The sequence below is a fragment of the Microtus ochrogaster genome, chromosome 16 (assembly GCF_000317375.1).
Source record: "Microtus ochrogaster isolate Prairie Vole_2 chromosome 16, MicOch1.0, whole genome shotgun sequence".
NCBI classification, from domain to species: Eukaryota; Metazoa; Chordata; class Mammalia; order Rodentia; family Cricetidae; genus Microtus; species Microtus ochrogaster.
Genome location: NC_022018.1, coordinates 40,762,949 through 40,781,800, shown reverse-complemented (window position 1 = coordinate 40,781,800; position 18,852 = coordinate 40,762,949). Strand labels below are relative to the sequence as shown.

General features: G+C 41.5%; 1 protein-coding gene across 3 annotated transcripts in view; it reads right to left on the bottom strand.

The window, feature by feature from the left end:
- The window catches only part of Fars2 (phenylalanyl-tRNA synthetase 2, mitochondrial), a 384,286-nt gene that overhangs the window by 170,099 nt on the left and 195,335 nt on the right, over nucleotides 1-18,852 (bottom strand). The gene's annotated exons all lie outside the window — the stretch shown is intronic.

Here is an 18,852-nt window from a genome sequence, read left to right as displayed (position 1 = left end):
AGCTAGTTCCAGGACAGGCTCCAAAACCACAGAGAAACCCTGTCTCGAAAAGCCAAAAAAAAAAATAATAATAATACATATAACTGAATATGATTGGGTGGAAAAATAATGACGTTCTAATAGATTGCACACCAATGTGACTTCTGTAAGTAGTATGCTACACAAAGAAGCCAGGCACAAAATGCATGGTCTCTAGAAGAGACAAACTCATGAAGACAGCAAGATGATTAGTAGTTCCCAGGGTGGGAAGGATGACTGGGGAGTTCTTGTTTAATGGGTACAAAGCTGCTGATGGAGGAAGGGAAACTATTTTGAAACCAGTGGTGAACTGTACAGTTCAGACAGGCTAACAAGGCAAGCTTTATATATTCACTACACATGAAGTATTTTATAACTAAGTAAAAAACAATTTGAAAAAGTTTAACAGCTCTGAAGTTTTGTAGTTCACTTTAAAGGACTTAACTTGCACTGAATCTAAGTAAATGCTCAATGAAATACAAATTATAGCAGAAGGAGTAATTTTAACATTTAACAACAAAATTAAAGATAAATCTGTCAAGAGTTCTTTGCTATGGTCTCTGGTCTCCATGACCTTGGAAAGACACAGGTACAGCCAACTTTGATGCTGTTGATGTGACATGGTACCTACCTACTCTGTGGTCTTCTTCCATCTGTGGACGTCTCTGTTTGGATGTCCCCTTCTCGGGGATCCCCCCCAATACACATGACAAACAGGAACAAACATGTCCCCCAACACATATGCTAACCTCTGCTGCAGTCTGCTTCTTCACAAAATACCACCTCACCCCATCCCTCCCATCCCTCCTATCCCTTCTACTGTCCCAAGTCTTTATTTGTCACCAGACTTCTAAGAAACCTTGGACAGCATCTTGGCCTTCTAATCACTGACACAGCTCCAGGAGCTTCCTAGATACTTGGCATAAAACTAGTGCTCAGTAAGAATCTGCAAAGATAGCAGAATGCCAGGAAGGAAAGACATCTCAAAACCTTTTCATTCTCACTTTACTTGCTTCATGGAAACTAATAATCTTACAGAGAATTTCATATTTAACAACAAGCTTTCAGTTATTTTTTTTGTTTGCAAGAGATTTTTATCGATCATATATGTATACATTAAGGTAACATTTTAACAGAAGTGACTTAACTTTTCTTTCTTTTTTTTTTAATATAAAGGCAAAGTTTCTTATTGACCAGGCTTGTCTCAAACTCACTATAAAGCAAGGAGTGTTTCTAAATTCCTGGCCTTCCTGTACAGGTATGAGCTTCTATGCCGGATTTATTGTTAAAGGGCAGGCCATACTGCCGACTCCCAGCAGCTGGAGCCACACAGGTGACCTCAGAGATGGCACTCCAGAGGAGATGTCACCCAGAGGAGAAGGCAACATGCAGAAGTACATGTGTTTCTCATTTTCCCCTCCCCATGGCTGACTAGGCGGACTCTGTGTGTGGGCATGAGCACAAGCTTTCCTTCTGTTTGACTTTCTTCCCCAACAACAGGATTGTGGTAAGGTAACAGCCCTATCTTCTGCTATTAATTGATCACTCTTTTTCACAAGGCCAAGGGCTAAAAGAAAGATTTAAATTGCTACCTATTAAAAAGAGTTTTTGCACTATATTAAGTATATATACCCTTTTTTGTCAAAAGTGTTTAAAATATGGGAAATCTTCAACTTCTGGTAACATGTGACCTAGATAGCTGCCACACAAAACACTGAATAACCTATCAATTACTATGCATCCCTCATGGAATGCCGTCAATTCCAGGACATTTCACCCATACTGTATGTCTTGATTTTATTCCTGACAATGAAGCCATGGAAACAGACAGATTGGTACCTAGGCTTTATCAATGCTGGAACTCAAAGCTATGGACAGCTCAAGTACATATCCGGTGGCTAGTTCCCTGGATTCATGTTGAAACAGTAACTTAGAGGGGCCGCCTTAGGCCTTTCCAAACACCTGAGCACTGCATTCCACCTATGAGCCTTCTATTTCAGAAGTGCTTGTTTCCAGATTGACTTTGTCATAGGCCATGAAAGCTAGCAAAACCCCTTACATCAGATGTACCAGGAGGCATCTATGTGGGGTCTGACTATTCCAAAAATGGCCTTAATGCTAGATCTGACCTGCATATGCACACAGAACTGATCCTGGGTCAGCTAACAGCACTAGTGCTTAGAAGTGGCCCTGGATGAAAGCTTTTGCCTCCCTGCATCATTACTTACAATGATCCTCATAGGAAAAGCAAGCAGTACATTGCCCAGAGAGACACTATGCACACAGAGGCAGGACTAGAGAGGCCTATGCAGTGACATCCATTCTGATTTCTCCTCTTCCTACCTACGATGTGGTCCTTGGCCTCCTTTTAGCTTCACTTCTTCAGCTGTTTCCTCAGGGACAGCCACTGGATGATGACTTTTCCAGCTGAGTCCCAAGATCAATCTCCTGTCTGAAAAATTTCTGTAGCTGTATATATCCTTGACCCCACACACTTCTGTCATTAAGTCCCTCACATGATCCAAAGGCAGACTTTTGGAGCAGACTGTGAACTGGCCATGAAAAGAGTTCTCCTTAGCACACTCTGCACTGTGCACCACTCCCAGTACACAGATATCTGCATCTGCCTTATGGAACTCACTTTGGTCCAGGCCCTTTCTTTCTGGGTACAGGATTTGGTTTTATGTACCTAAGAGAAACAGAAGTTTCTGGAGCATTTGACATGATTGCCAGAGGGACTCCCCTCTACAGGCATCCTCAATTTCCCTGAGAGACTTGAAAGACAGGAATTTTTACTCTTTTGATCCTTTAGACTTTAATCCAGGTGTTGTATGGGTAGCCTTCCCAGCTGCTAGCACGCTCTGTGCAATTTGGATAGAGATGTACCAACACCCAAGAGCCTGATTCCTCTTCAAATACCTGCTCAAGGAAAAGACATGGATGGTGAATGGGCAGATAGAAAGAGAAATCTGCTATGGCACTCATTGGCTAGAGTTTCACCTCTGGTAAAGGACCCTTTAGAACTCTCCTCTTAACACATTAGCTACTGTCACTAAAGAATACAATGACTAGAATGTACCAGCCAGCAAATAAGGAGGCAACAAGCTGGTGGCTGAATGCTAGTATACTAAGAAGGAGCAGGTAAGTGCAGAGCCTGATCCCTACAAAAGAGCCTCGAATCTTCACATTACATCTGTCTTTGAAATGAATAATGACAAGCTATGTGACTTACTCCACCGTTAGCTATGGTTTTGCTTCTTGCTGAAAGATGTATAAAACCTTAGATGATGAGCAATAGGGAGAGAAATATAGAAAGCTATTTGGATGACAGGTCTTGATGGAGATAAAGGGCAATTTCAATGAACAGACTTCTTTCTGGTTACTTTCCCTAAGGACAGCAAATATCAGCTTCCAGCTTTCATCTGTTCTCAGATTGCCTTCTTCAAAGTCAAAGTACCATTCCCTGATAGATGTGCAGAGCCAAAGTTCAGGTCTCAATGACACCAGAGATGGAGCTGTGAGTATTAATAATATTATGAACATTCATTGTAAATAGCAATGAAAGTAGATTAGGAAGCATTTAGGAATTCTGGAGAGAGAGAGAGAGAGAGAGAGAGAGAGAGAGAGAGAGAGAGAGAGAGAGAAGAAACTAGACAAAGAAAATTATAAAGATTCATCACAAAGGTATTACGGATATCAAATTAATAAATATACTATCGGCTACTCCTTATAGAGAAAGAAGAGACTTGAATCAAACAGTGTCAGGGACACCTCAAGAGGGTAACTTGGTGTTTTACTCTAGCTGTTTTCTTCAATATGCACCACAACGTAAAAGTACAGCCCTACAGGAATAATGAAGACTTTTTTCCCTATGGAGTGAAGTGGTATTATCATCTCACTCAGGAAAGATATTAACACTGTCATGCCTAGGAACAAACTTCTGATGTGGGATACTCTTCTGTATACAGTGAATACGTTTTACTACCATTGGTTAATAAAGAAGCGGCTTTGGCCTATGGCAGGGCAGAATATAGGTAGGCAGGAAAGCCAGACTGAGACAGGGAAAAAGAAGGCAGGGTCAGGGAAAGGCAAGCAGCTGTCTAAGAAGCAAGATATGAGGTAACAAGCCACAAGTCTTGTGGTAAAATATAAACTAATAGAAATGGATTTAATTAAGATGTAAGAGCTAGTTAATAATAAGCATGAGCTAATAGGCCAAACAGTTTTTAAGTTATATTAAGTCCCTGAGTGGTGATTTTAAAAGTAGCTGCAGGACCAGGTAGGATGAGAAACCTCCAGTTACAATAAAGGATCCTTTCTCTTTTATCTTCCTGTCTTGCTCTCACAAATGGTTGCCATGAGTATTGCTGTAATTACCTGCTGCTGTACAGAGAAAGATGCTTTCCTAATACTCCTTACTTCTAAAAGCTACCCCCCTGAGCTAGCTGGCTAGGTCACTGAGTTTTAAAGGGCCAAAGAAACATAGCCGCCTGGCTTTTCTAAGTCTAAAGTGGAATGTCTCTAAGGAGAGCTGGCACTGGAGTTAGTTGGCCAATAGTTAGTAAGTGCCAGATCTAGGATGAGAATCCAGGAGCACAGAGCTTGAGAGCTCAGGCCACGAAGGAATATATGCTTTCAAAGCAAAGAGGTGAGAGCCATAAATTCTGTGTGTGCTAAAAATGAGGTTCTTTGGGACTACAGAGGAAGAAGGAGTTACTTTAAAATGGGCTTAAAAGTATGTTTGGTGAATTCCCGAAAGATCATCCCCATTGTCTCAGTGTGTGGGTGTACCCATCGCGGTCCTGAGTTCCTTGCTCGTCATCCCCCTCCTTCTGCTCCTGATTTGGACCTTGAGATTTCTGTCCGGTGCTCCAATGTGGGTCTCTGTCTCCTTTCATCGACTGATGAAGGTTAATATTCAGGAGGATGCCTATATGTTTGTCTTTGGATTCACCTTCTTTAGCTTCTCTAGGATCGCGAATTATAAGCTCACTGTCCTTTATTTATGGCTAGAAACCAAATATGAGTGAGTACATCCCATGTTCCTCTTTTTGGGTCTGGCTTACCTCACTCAGGATAGTGTTTTCTATTTCCATCCATCCACCAAGACCAGCTAGCCTGGGTCTGAAAAAGCATGGGATAAAACCGAACTTACATAGCAGACAATGAGGACTACTGAGAACTCAAGAACAATGGCAATGGGTTTTTGATCCTACTGCACATACTGGCTTTGGGGGAGCCTAGGCAGTTTGGATGCTCAACTTACTAAACCTGGATGGAGGTGGGCGGTCCTTGGACTTCCCACAGGTCAGGGAACCCTTGCTCTTCAAGCTGATGAGGGAGAGGGACTTGATCGGGGGAGGGGGAGGGAAATGGGAAGCGGTGGTGGGGAGGAGGCAGAAATCCTTAATAAATAAATAATTTTTTTAAAAAAGTATGTTTGGAAAAGCATATCAGAAAAGCTCTTAAGTGACTGCAGGGTGTTGGGGGCGAGATTACCAACCAGATGCAAAAATAAGGCAGTCAAATGGAGGCAGAAACATAGCACTGGCCACACTGAACAAACTGGATGGAGCGCAGGAAAATTCACAGTTTAAAAAACATGAGAATATCACACATCATGCTTCTCTCAGCATTTATCAAGAATTAAAAGCTAAATACAGTGGTATTCGAGTCACCGAACAAGAGTTTGTATGCCCTTAATGCCTCCCTCAGACTATCCCAAAATATTTTCTTACATTTTAGCCTATTTCCTTCAAATTTCGGTGTAAAATTCTAATAAATAACATGTTGCAAACAAGTTATCTTACTGTAAAATTCAGCCTCCTCACAGCTTAAAATCTTCGTTTAATTATCTTATACTTTAATACTAAAAATATTTTGCACTTTAAAGAAAGAAACTGTGATTTATTTACTGTTCATTTGTTTGTGGCCAGGGTCTCACTAAGTAGCCCAAACTGGCACCGATCTCTTGCCTCCTGCCTCCCCCTCTGAATGCTGGGATTACAGGACTGTGCTACTACAAGACTTGAAATGAAGGGTTGCTTTTTGTTATTATATAGCCAAAGATGACCTCCGAACTTCTGAAACTTCTGTTTCTAGCTTCCCAGGGCTAGGATTATTGGTATGGGCCACCATGCCTGCTTTTATGTGGTTCTAAGAATCAAATCTTCAAGAGCACTAGGCAAGCAGTGTACCAAGCAAACTAGAACTCTAGCCCATTTGTCTGTTTTGAGATAGCTCAGGCTATCCTGGAACTATGTAATACAAGTTCATCTCTGATTCCCAGCAATCATCCTGCCTCAGCCTCTCAAGTGTTATTATTCCAGGCATGAACCACCACAAGAGAGGCAGTTTTCACATTATTACTTACTCTGTTTTGTTTTAAATTGCTTAAACTGCATACAAATATTTAAGTAATAATATATACTCTTCCAAATTTGCTGGTGATCCTGAAAGAAACTGGGTAATACTTAAAAGAACACTAAGGTGATCATTAAATTTCACGTCCAATTAAATGTGGAATCAATATATGCTGCTTCTCACAAGGTAAGTCACAGCCATAAAATGTGCTTGAGAAAACACTCCAAAAATGCTGCACATACTTGCCAGGGCTGGAAAATGCTTGCACTCACACTAGATTTCTTTATTAACAAAAGTTATCAAAAAAAGTCCACAAGCAAAAAACAAGGCAGAAATCAGGTAGTTCCCTATATTATAAAGTCTTTCAAGACAACCGAGCAGAAAAGAAAGGAGGTTCAGGAAATCCCCTGGGCACAAATTATCAGGACACTTTGATTCCAAGAGCCTTGTCTTGGGCATCGGGGTGAATATAATTTTTCTACAGAGACAATAGCCACTTATTGCTCTGCTGGTACTTAGTCACCTGACCCAGCCCTTCCTTTCCTGAGCAAAAAAGAAAAGCCCAGGAGCTGCCAGGTATAAAATACAACGCAGTGGCCTAAATAGAAAATACATACACTTAAGTTATCATTTATTCACCAGTCCACTTAATGTGTGTGTATCAACACCCACACACCCACATACATGCATGGTATACACACATATGTAACACATATACACACCATGTACACATTAAGAAGAATGCCCTATACCTTTACAGGTGTGGAAGACATGAAACGTAACAATGTCCCTTTCAAACATTTTAGCCCATGGCTGGAATCCCTAAAGTATCAAACCAGATGTCTCATGTCTTTCTCTATGAAAAGCAATGACCGTTGCTTTCATCTCTCCACTAGACAAACAGCTTTCCAAAATAAAAGTTAACAGTGCTAGATTTCGTGTGACACTGTTGTAATCTTTTTCAGCCAGGAAAGGAACTTAATTTAGAGTAAGTAATGCCACTGCCACTTAAGTCTATGAATGATGAAAGGAATGTCAACCGTTCTAATTCCACAATTCCCAAGCAGTGACAATTAATGAAACACTCTTTACTAGTGGGAGTTGTTTTAAGCAGCAGATAAAGGAGTCACTGAGCCTTTTAAGATTTATTCTCCTAACAAAATTGCATATCTCTTCATCATTATCCAAAGTATAATTAAAAGATGACATTTAAAAACAAACCTTAAAAAAAAATCAAACTGCATCCCACTCCCAACGGAAAAGTAAGTAAGAAACAAGGCTTGTCTTCCAGGAGCGCTGGGAGGAACTGCACAGCCCATCTTGAGCTCAGTCTCCCTATGTGCTGCAGCTGTCACCCCAGGCATCAATCTCACTTGTCAATACAGCAAGTGCTGGATCGTATCACCGAATGCTATTGGACAGATATTAATTGTGCTGTTTCACTGCTGCCGTTGACCTTTCCCAACAGAAAACCAATCAATAGGAGGAGCTTAGGAAAACTGCTTCCTCCCTGGGTTTGCTCCAGAACTTGGAAATTTACAAAGTTACATATTTGTTAGACCATCTGCTTCATAATCATCCACACCAAGAGAAAAGGTGTCCTTTCATGTTAGCCCAAACACAAAATTCAGAGACCTCTATAATTTCTTGACTGGAGTCATGCTAATTATCAAAAGACAACATTTCTGAGCCAACGCTGAACAGTTTGGCACTATCTGTCCCATATATGGTAAGGACAACTGTGTGGATGTGCCTTGTTTGCCGTCTTTCCTCTCTGGCTTTAGCTCTGCTCACCAACACTAAGCCACTTTCTTTGCAGTTGGCATCACCAGAGAGCACATCCTCATAAGGTACACAGGATTAGGGTCTGGAGGGAGGGTCATGACCAATATCATCGTGAAGTTTTCAAGAACTTAGCCCCCACCATTGTATGCAATATTTTATGACATCTTGGAACACAGGGAACTTGACTAGAATAATAGCAGTAAACGTTTTTCTATTAACTGTTGTGATGTTTTTCTCTTTTGGCTTTTTAAGGGGCCCACCACCCGGCTCTCAAATAATACACTGAGGCGTATTCTTATCTATAAACAACCAGCCTTAGCTTGGCTAATGTCCTGTCAGCTTTTCTTAACTTAAATTATCCTGATTGCCTCTGGGTTTTTTTCCTTTTCTTACTTCTGCAAATCTTACTTTCACTATTACTTCGTGGCTGGGTGGTTGGTCCCTAGCATCCACCTCTCCATGTTCTCTTGCTCCCCCTCTTCCTCGTTTTTCCTTCTATTTATACTCTCCGCCTGCCAGCCCTGACTATCCTTGTTTCTGACTCGCTATTGGCCACTCAGCTCTTTTTTAGACCATCAAGTATTTTAGATAGGCAAAGAATCACAACTTCACAGAGTCAAATAAATGCAGCATAAACAAAAGCCACACTCCTCACAATAATATTCCCCAACATTAACATTACACATATATTAACCAATACTTTTTAGTTAAAAAAAAAATAAGAAAAAGTCAACTAACCCCAAGAAGGCCAACCCATTCTATGAACCAAGGGCCCTCAGGCAATTGACATGAAGGGCCTCCTTCAATTAGTACATGATCAGAACAGCTGTGAGACACACCATGGCATGATACTGTACAATAAGGGATGAACAGCTGGTAAGACACACCAGACCCCATGACTCTCCATCCTTAATCATATCCTATATGATTCCCTTTTTGTATCAATATGGAATAATACAATTACAGAAACAGAGAGATCAGTAATGGTCAGGATTAGGCAGAGCAGCTTGGGAGAGCAGCTTGGGAGCAGCTTGGGAGAAGGGCAATCATGGTAATAAAGGTAATAAGGAGGATCCTGATGGTGACAGAATGGCTTTACATTTTGACTTTAGAAAAACATTAGAGGGGCTGGAGAGATGGCTCAGCAGTTAAGAGCACTGACTGCTCAAATACCAGCACCTGTAATTCCAGTTTCAGGGTATCTGATACCCTCATACATACAATGCAGACAAACACCAATGCACATAAAATAAAACAGAAAATCATTAGAATTAAATACCCACACAAATGACATCAAGCAAAAGTTGAGGATCTTTGGTAGATTAAGGATTTGTATCACTATTAACTTGGCAGCTTACTTTCCAATTAATACCATACGGAAATTGGAGAAATTTCCTGCACCCGTTCTTACAACGCACATGCATCTACAATCTCCACCCCACAGCAAGTGTAAAATTTCCACGCCCATGAAGAATCTTGCCTATCATACCCTTCACAGTCTAGTGAAAGCATTCTAGTAAGGGGCCTGTGGTTGTCACTCTCCCCTGAACACAGGGAATTCATCTGAAGAGGTCACCATTCAATTACTTCCTTCCCTTCTCATTTTCTTTTTCCTTTTTTCTTTTTTCCTGTCCTTCCCCCTCCCTTCCTTTCTCCCTCCCTTCCTTCCTTCCTAAAACAGGGCCTCACTGTGTAGCCTTGACTGTTCTGGCACTTGTTTTTTAGACCAGGTTGGTGTCAAACTGACAGAGATCCACCTGTCTCTGCCTCCCAAGTGATAGGATTAAAGATGCTCACCACCAGGCATGGCTACTTCTCTTCCTTTTTCCAGGCTCCCCTTCCCATGACACATTACTCAGATCAATCCCAACTACTCTTTCCTCTTTTCAAACCAAAATCAATTACTAATGCATATATATGCTTAAGAGAAAGGGTCTAACTATATAGCCCTGGTTGGCCTAGCCTTCACTCTGTGACCAGGCTGGCCTCAAATTTTCAAAGATTTGTCTCTGCCTTGTGTGTACTGAGAGTAAAGGAGTGTACCATCACACCTATCACACCTACCCAGTACTGATGGATAGTGTTGCCCGGGTTCCTGAAGGGAAACAATGCCATGCCGTTTCCCGCACTGTAAACTCTGGTTCCTAGCAGCCTGAGTTCTTACCTTTCCTGGAAATTTGTGGGCTCTCAAAGCTAGTCTGAGAAGAGGAAAACCTCTCAGTACAAGTGGACAGGTGAATTCTCTAGGCAGTTCTACTTGCTTGGAAGAAGGCAGAGTCTGCGCACAGGTAAAGCAGTGGGTAAACATAGGCCATGAGCCAGCACCTTTCATCTTCCAGAAGCTCCCCGGCAGAGTACATCAAGGGAAGGACGAATTCCAACGCTGCTCTGCTCCACAAAGGCACATGTATCAGCCACTTCCTCCTCAGCTTCTTAAACACGACAGCACCTGCTCTCGAGGGGTGCAAGGACATAAGGGCCATGGCAGAAAGCTGCTCCCACTTGGGCAGGGAAAAGTGGGTTCTAGTAAGTCACTGGCTTTCGCCATTCTCTCAGCACTAGTTTAATTACTGCTGCTAGAATACTTAAAGAGTAGATTAGCTAAAAACACTGACCTTGGAGACAGACGAATTCCAGCTATATCACTTACTAACAGGTAACCTGGACAACCTATGAAATCACTCTCTGAGTCAATGTTCCCATTTGGAAATTGAGGGTGACTGAAAAGTTATTAAAGGGAAAAAAGGCTCAGGGCAGAAGTTCCAAGGAGGAAGACCCTCATGTTATTTATCATGAAGCAGTCTGGGAAGCTAGGGACATGCCACTCAGCAATGGCCATGCTCCTTTCAAAACCTGCCTCAGGCTTCCCTGTGGGCAAAGAGTTCACACCATACACTCGGAATTCTTCTCATGCTCACAGGACATCTTATGTGCAGTTCAAGAGAATCTAGAACTCTCTGTAGTTCCCTCCTCCCATGTGACAACAGGCCCCAACTATGAGTCTGTTTTGTGTGTAGAGTTCAGTTCCCTCCTGATGCCTCTCTTCCACACAAAAGCTCTGGCCCTGACCATGAGCTATGTATCTTGTTTTGGACTCCCTCCAGCATTGTAGGTACCACTGTGGTTTCAAAGACGTAAGCATAGGAAAGTGGTAAATGGAATACTTGCTAGCACCAGGAGAAGTTCCACAGTCTAGGAAGCACACACCCTGGAGACATATGTGAGGTTTCCATCACTGCAACAAAATGCCCCAGATAACTGACATGAAAAGGTTTGTTTGGGCTCACTGTTTCAGAGGATTAAGTTTGTCATTATTTGCACCCCTGAGCATACGAAAGTAAAAACCTGTTTCCTCATGTCTAGGAAGCAAAAGAGAGAGGCAGGGATTCCATAGTCCTCTTCAGGGAAATGTTCTCAATGACCACCTACAGGGCACTGTTATCTCAAAGCTTTGCCATATCCCAAGAGTAAACCCTAGGGAAGAAGTCTTTGTGGGATATTTACAATCCAAACCACAGTAACCAACTGTAAGAGAGGTGAGACTACTCATTCCCGCCTCCATACTAGATATGTAAAAGCTAAACATTCACTGTTCTTTGCCAGATGTCCTCCTTGGAGGCCTCATTAACTGTCTTCCTCTACCTCCTCAGAAAGAAAAAGTAGCTGCCTCATGAAAGGAGGGGAAAATTTAATGACACCTGGAAAATTCTAAAGGCCAACATCAGTGCAAAGGGCCATCAGAGGAACTGGAGGGTGTTTGTCTGTGCTGTATTTAAAGACATGTGTTTGTGTGTGTATGTTTGTGTGTGTGTGTGTGTGTTTGTGTGTAGTGTCTTCATTGCTCCAAACAGACAGCATCTCTCCACTGAAGGCAGCTTTACAGTCCCATTTCCCTCCTCCCTCCTCTCCAAACCAAAAGGTCTCACTGGGTTCCCTCTTCCTTACTGCTTCCTCTGTCCCCAGCTTTCCTTATCATGCTAGTAACAGGCAATCATCTTAATTAGAGTAGCACATGCTAAACTGAATAGACATGAAGGAAAAGAAAGTTGAATATTGCGAGTTAATGGGTTCCAATTCTCTAATTGTATCCTTTTTTCTTCCAATGTTAATCTTAAAATTTTATCCATTACATCAAGTCACTCTCCCCAAACAAATCCAACATAACTTTTAGCCATGGATATGTAATATAAGAAGGAAAACAGATGGAGGGGGAACTTAAAAGGACATTGGATAAAAATAAGATATCAGTTGGCAAAGCCAAAAACATACTTCTGCCAATCTGAGCACATGAAATTTCTATAATAATATGTGTTAACCAGGCAGACCGAAATGGTAAAATGCACTCTGTGGAACACAGTGCCAACTGCCCTGGTCAAGGCACACTAACACCAACACTTCGAGTAAATGCTGCTTGAAAGGCACCCTAGGTTCACTCTCCTTCCCAGATAAAGGAGCTACAGCTCACAGTCACCTTTGCAAACACCCTGAGTGAATGGTCACTGCAGCTCTGTTATTGATATCTAAGCAAACAGAGATCCTCAGAGATCCTTGGAGATCCTCAGTTCTCTCTTCCCTTGTTGTAGTAACCTTGGTGGTTACAGGTTCCAGATGTTATGATTATGACAGGAAATTCCGCAATAGTGTGAGTGAAAAGTAAACAATCAGTGATGGTGTAGGAGGTCCTTCTGTCTATGTGTTGCTTTCATTGGTTGAATAAAGAAACTGCCTTGGCCTTTTGATAGGACCGAACTTAGGTAGGTGAAGTAGACAGAACTGAATGCTGGGAAGAAGAGCAGAGTTGCAGGCGCCATGAAGCTCCTGCTTGAGACTGACGCTGGTTAGAATATTTCCTGGTAAGCCACGACCTCGTGGTGTTACACAGATTGGTAGAAATGGGTTAAATCAAGATGTGAGAGTTAGCTAGAAATAATGGGCCAGGCAGTGATTTAATTAATACAATTTCTGTGTGATTACTTCGGGGGCTATGCTAGCTGGGCAGCCGGGATGAAAAGCAGGCCCGCTCCTCCTGTAACACAGTGAATTAAGTCGTTCAGGATGAAAGTATGCTGTTAGTGTAGCAATGGCCTAACCGATCCTGATGTCAATAAGGCTTAAGATTCTGAAAAATGGAGGAATCTAAAGTCACTGAAGGGTGGCATCACCTTGGAGTGGTACCACATTCTTAATACCAATGCCATTTTATCACTTACAAATAATTTTGATAACTCGGTATATTTTTACTTAGGTTGTGGAGGAGATTTACAGAAACATGACCACTTATATACAGTTATGAAGATGACATTTATAAAATGTAAATGTGCATTAAGTAAGCATTTGGCTAAAATCTAACAAATGAAATTCCTGAAAATCTAAAGAATAATGCAATAAAACAGGCCACCCAGAGGGGCTGTTGAATCATGATTTCTGGAAGTTTCTATAATGAAAACTGACAACACATTCTTGACTATGTCAGAATTTTAATTGTCTCTTAGCATCCACAGGATGGTCATAATACCCAGGAAAGCTTTTCAAACTTTACAATTCTTTGTTCTGGTAGTAGCTTTCTGTTTTAGGATGAAAATAAAGGAAATTTGGTTGTGCTCTCTCCCAACAACAATTCAGTGTGTAGTGCCCATGTAAACAATGCACGAGGGACACTAGGGTACCATGGGGGATGCAGATCATCTTAGGTGGAATTCTATTGCTGTTAAGAGACACCATGACCATACCAACTCTTTTAAAGGGAAACTTTTAATTGGGGTTAAGGTTCAGAGGTTTAGTCCATTATCATCATAGAAGGAAGTATGGCTGCACACAGGCAGACATGGTGCCAGAGAAGTAGTTAAGAGTTCTACATCTGGATTGGTGGGCAGCAGGAATAGCAAGTGAACCACTGGACTTGGCTTAAGCTGAAACCTCAAAGCCCACCCCCCTGTGACACATTTCTTCCAACAAGGCCACACCTCCTAATAGTGGCACTTCTTGTAGGCCTATAGGGGTCATTTTCCTTCAGACCAATACACAAGTTTTCTGCTTCTTCACTGACAAGATAATGGGCTGAAGGAGACCTATATCTTGTTGGTTTAGTTTCGGTAGGCAAGGCATACATACATACTGACATACCCTCAACATACATTGATGGTTTCTCACCATCAGTGTCAACTATCAACTTCTACTCCAGATACCAAAAGTTACCAAATACCAATGCAAACAAATGTCTACTATATGTTGATCACCAAAACCTAAATCTTAGATAAAATTGAAGATCAAAGGAAACCTCTGGGACTTAGAGACTCTAGGACTTGGCCATTTTAGAAATTAGTATCTAGGAAACTTCAAGAGAAGCAAACCAGAAAAACAAAAGTGTTATACCAGAAAGACTTCTAAGAACCTCTGTAAGCATGCCAAAAAGCTTCCAAGAACCAGAGTTCATCATTAGTATTGGCTTTATCCAGAATGAGGCAGGAACAGGTTCCTGACATTAAATCCGTCCAAAGAAGCCCGACCCTGATTTCTTTGAGGGTAGCAGCCAAATCCATCATTCAGTGGCCAATCAAAATCCAAGAGGATGTCCAAAATATTCCAGTTCACTAACATATGTATATGTTGATACTCTCTCATTTTCCATTGTAATAAATTTATCATGACTTTAAATTAATATTTTACTGCTTTGGGGACTGTAGTTCTTTGAAAACTCACTTCCATGCATTATCTATTCTCAGAAACTCCAAGAGTAATTTGGAAAATACAGCTCCATCATTTTTTACTCAGTAGGATTGGCAAAATCTTCAGCGTGACAATGAAAAACATTAGCAAGAAGGTAGATTAAACAGGACTCTCATACATTGCTGCCTGGGTAAGGAGGGAAATGTAGGAGGCTGAATTCCTATCTGTAACATGTTCTCAGAAGTGGTAATGTAAACTGAATGTTTATGATATTTTTCTCTGTATTAGCGGGAATGTTTCACATTTTTCTTAACAAGAATTTTAAAAACATAACCCACAAAGGGATATGTGATGAGACAGGTCACTTCCTTTATGCCAAGCCAAGTACAAAACACTGTGCAAACAAGCATGACGATTAGGACAACAGCTGTAACCACACTTCTACTCAAAGGCTTGTTTTTGGCTCTCATGGTTCTAACATTCACTAAACTGAGTTAGTTTATTTGTTCCCCATTTTGAGAAAGGGTCTAACTCAGTAGCCCAGGCTGGCCTACAGATCAATATATAGCCCAGTGTGGCCTCAAACTCCTGACAATCCTCCTATTTCAGCATCCTCAGTTCTGAGATTACAGATAAGACCTACACACAAAACTTAAACAAACAAACATATATACACCCTCAGGGAAGAGCAAGATGGTGAGGGCCAAGTTTGCCAACCTGAGTTGAATCCCTGAAAGCCACATGGTAGAGGAAGTATGGAACCAACTCCTGAAAGTTGTCCTCTGAAATATGTTTTACACACACACACAAACACACAGACACAATCTTTAAAAATTCTTTAAGAAATAAACCCAGTATTATACTCTGTCTCTGAACTGGATTTATGATGTTCTCAGCCTTGGCTTACCGTAGGGTCCAGCAGGAGTCTTTGACACAGAGTCAAGAAAGTAGTGCTTCAGGTCAAGAGAGAAGACTATTATCAGCTTTCTCACTTTCTCAAAAATCTGTTATTTGCTTAGCATGGCACTGTGGGAACTGGCCAGGTGAGGACTGGACAACACTTTTAAGAAATTCACCAAAGGTCATAGGCAGGACTGAGTTTGGAAAGGGACCACCCACATTCTTCTATAAAAGCATGTGGTCGGGTCTGTCCACAGCAAGGTCCATTTCCTGGTACCAACTTTTTAGTTACTTCTCTATGGCTGTGATAAAACACATGATCAAAGAAACTTATAGGAAAAAAAAAGTTTACTTGGGGATTCCAAAGGAACAAGAGCCCATAACTATCACATCAGGGTGAACAAGCAGCAGGCAGTAGGAAATTGCTTCTGAGAGCCCTCACCCTGCTCCACAAACAAGAAGCAGTGAGCACACCGGGGATTGCAAGAGGCATATGAAACGGCATATGAAACCTTAATCTCATTCCCAGTGACATACATCCTCCCACAAGGTCAGGACTCTGAATCTTTCCCACACAGTCACTAACTGGGATCAAGTATTCAAATGCATGAGACTTATGGCAGACATCTCATTCAAAACATCACAGTATTTAGATTAATTCTTTGAGAATTTCAGACATACATAAATACATTTTGACAATATTCACACTCCATCCCTCCCCCAACTCTTCTCAGATCAACTCCCACACACAAGTTAATGCTTTGTTTTGTTCTTTTCTTAAATAACTCAATTTGTGATGCCCATGTAGGCATGGGTATGGAGCCATCCACTAAAGCATGGCCAACCAACCAAAGGTCACAAGCTTAAAGGAAAACCTCTCTTCCTCCTCCAGAAGCCAACAACTGTCAATTACTTCTTCGTTAGGGACTGACACTCACAGCCCCAGTTCCTTCCAACCTGGAATGTTAGCTGTCTAGCTCTTGTGTGCATGTGAGTTCATTCATGAGGGCAGAGTTTTGTCATGGGCAGACGATAGAGTTTCTCTCTGTTTCTCCCTAACATCTGGCTCTTACATTATTTTCACTGCTTCTTAAACAATAATAAGAGCCTCTTTATTAAAATAATATGTTTTAAGTTCTTCAATCATGGGCTAGAAAGATGGCTCAAAAGGAAAGAGCAACAGCTGCTCTTCAGAAGGAGTCAGGTACAATTCCTACCATCCACATGGTGCTGGCAACTGTTTGTAATTCTACTCCCAGGAGATCCAATGCTCTCTTCTGGACTCTGCAGATACCAGTTACCCATGTGGTAGACAGACATGCAGACAAAACATCTGTACAGATAAAATAAATGGGGGGAACCCTCCAATGGTGACAAATCCTTTGAGATCTTTCAGTAGGTGACATACTTTACTTCCTCCCTTCTAGAAAAGCTTTTCTTGAAAGAGTTGTCTAAATTCAGCGTTCCAAGTACTCAACACTCATTTACTCCTTGGTACCATCAAATATGAGCGACATCTGGCTTCTATCACACCATTGTTTTAAAATTACTTTACATGTCATAAGAACCACCAGCTGCCAAATGTAAATCAGTCCCTTGAGCCTAGCTTCAGGACGTCCACTGCTTCTGATATGAACAACATCTTTGCCTTTGGTTTTGTTTAGGCAAGTTACAGCTCCCACACTCAATATGGACTCGTGTGAGATAATCTTCATTGTCAACTTGACCACATTTAGAATAACTTAGAAGCTATAACTCTGAGCATGTTTGAGATTATTTTCAGAAAGGTTTAAATGAAGAAGAAAGATTCACCATGAACGTGAACAGCCACCATAAGAATAAGGTGAAGACAGAACAGCCACACTACTGGATATTATCTACCTGTTAGGATGGCACAACGTAGAACCATTCTGTTCAGCCAAAGTAATGGTGCTACCATGTTATATTTCTAGTCCATGAAGTCGGTATTAAAGGACATGTGTCACTTGTGGTGTGAGCACTTCCATACTTCTATGTCATTGAAGCACTTGTTCCCTGACCTAGGCCCATTCTGAATGGTACCATTACAAAGTGAAACAGGCCTGCACTGCTGAGCTCCCCATTGGTCCCTGCTGGCTCATGTAGCATTTTCAAGAGCAGGGCACACACATTTGTTGTGCTAAGTGACTGGGATTCTGAGAAGTTTGTGTTTTTCCTGCCACCACGGCTCATGCTTAATTACCCAGACTTACACAGACAGCAAACTAAATTACATACATAAGGCTGTGCATCTCCAAGCTGAATGCTGTGCCAAATGTAATTAATACCACGCAAGCTACTGAATACAAATCTACTATACAGATATTTTTGTTACTATTTTTTAATTTGAAAATGGTGTGCTAAACTATACATCAAATTTAAAATGCCACAGGTGTGTAAAACTGAACAAATTCACAAAATTGTCACTGTAGAAAGCACAAACAAAATCCAACACTGACTCGGGATTCCCTGGCGCTCTCCCAAGAGATGCCAATACCACACTCCTGCCTGAGTCTCTGCATGTGGGTATTTCACTCTGTGAGGAATTCCTGAGTGGGCCTCACCTGTCCTGAGTACCTCTCTCTTACTGTCTATCATTTGCATCCTGAGTATTATTACACCTAAGTATCACAAAAGTTACTATTATTATTACTGTCAGGTAAATTCATATCCTTAAGTTTTATAGTTGCAAACTATTTCATTCCCAAGCATACTAGAGAATGGGGGGCTAATGATGTCCACAGTGCCTCTTGTGAGAATCCCCAAAGGCATGCTGCAATGGGCTGCAGTGGTTGGAGGTAGTGTCAGGCAGAGCTGCTCACAGCAAAGCAACTTTGCAAAATGACACTTTCTTTCCTTTGTGTTTCAAGAAGAGTTTTATCCAACTGGTAAGTGATTCGCTAAGCCCAAAATTTCCAGATTTAAAATTCATACCTTAACACATTTACAGAAAATTTTCATACATGCTTCGAGTTTTCGGTGCCACCAAGCCTCTCAGATAAAACTATGCAATCTCCAGTTACTATTGCAGACTCAGGAACCCACATTGGAGAGGAGTACACTTTTCCCTCTCCCTCCCTCCCTCCCTCCCTCCCTCCCTCC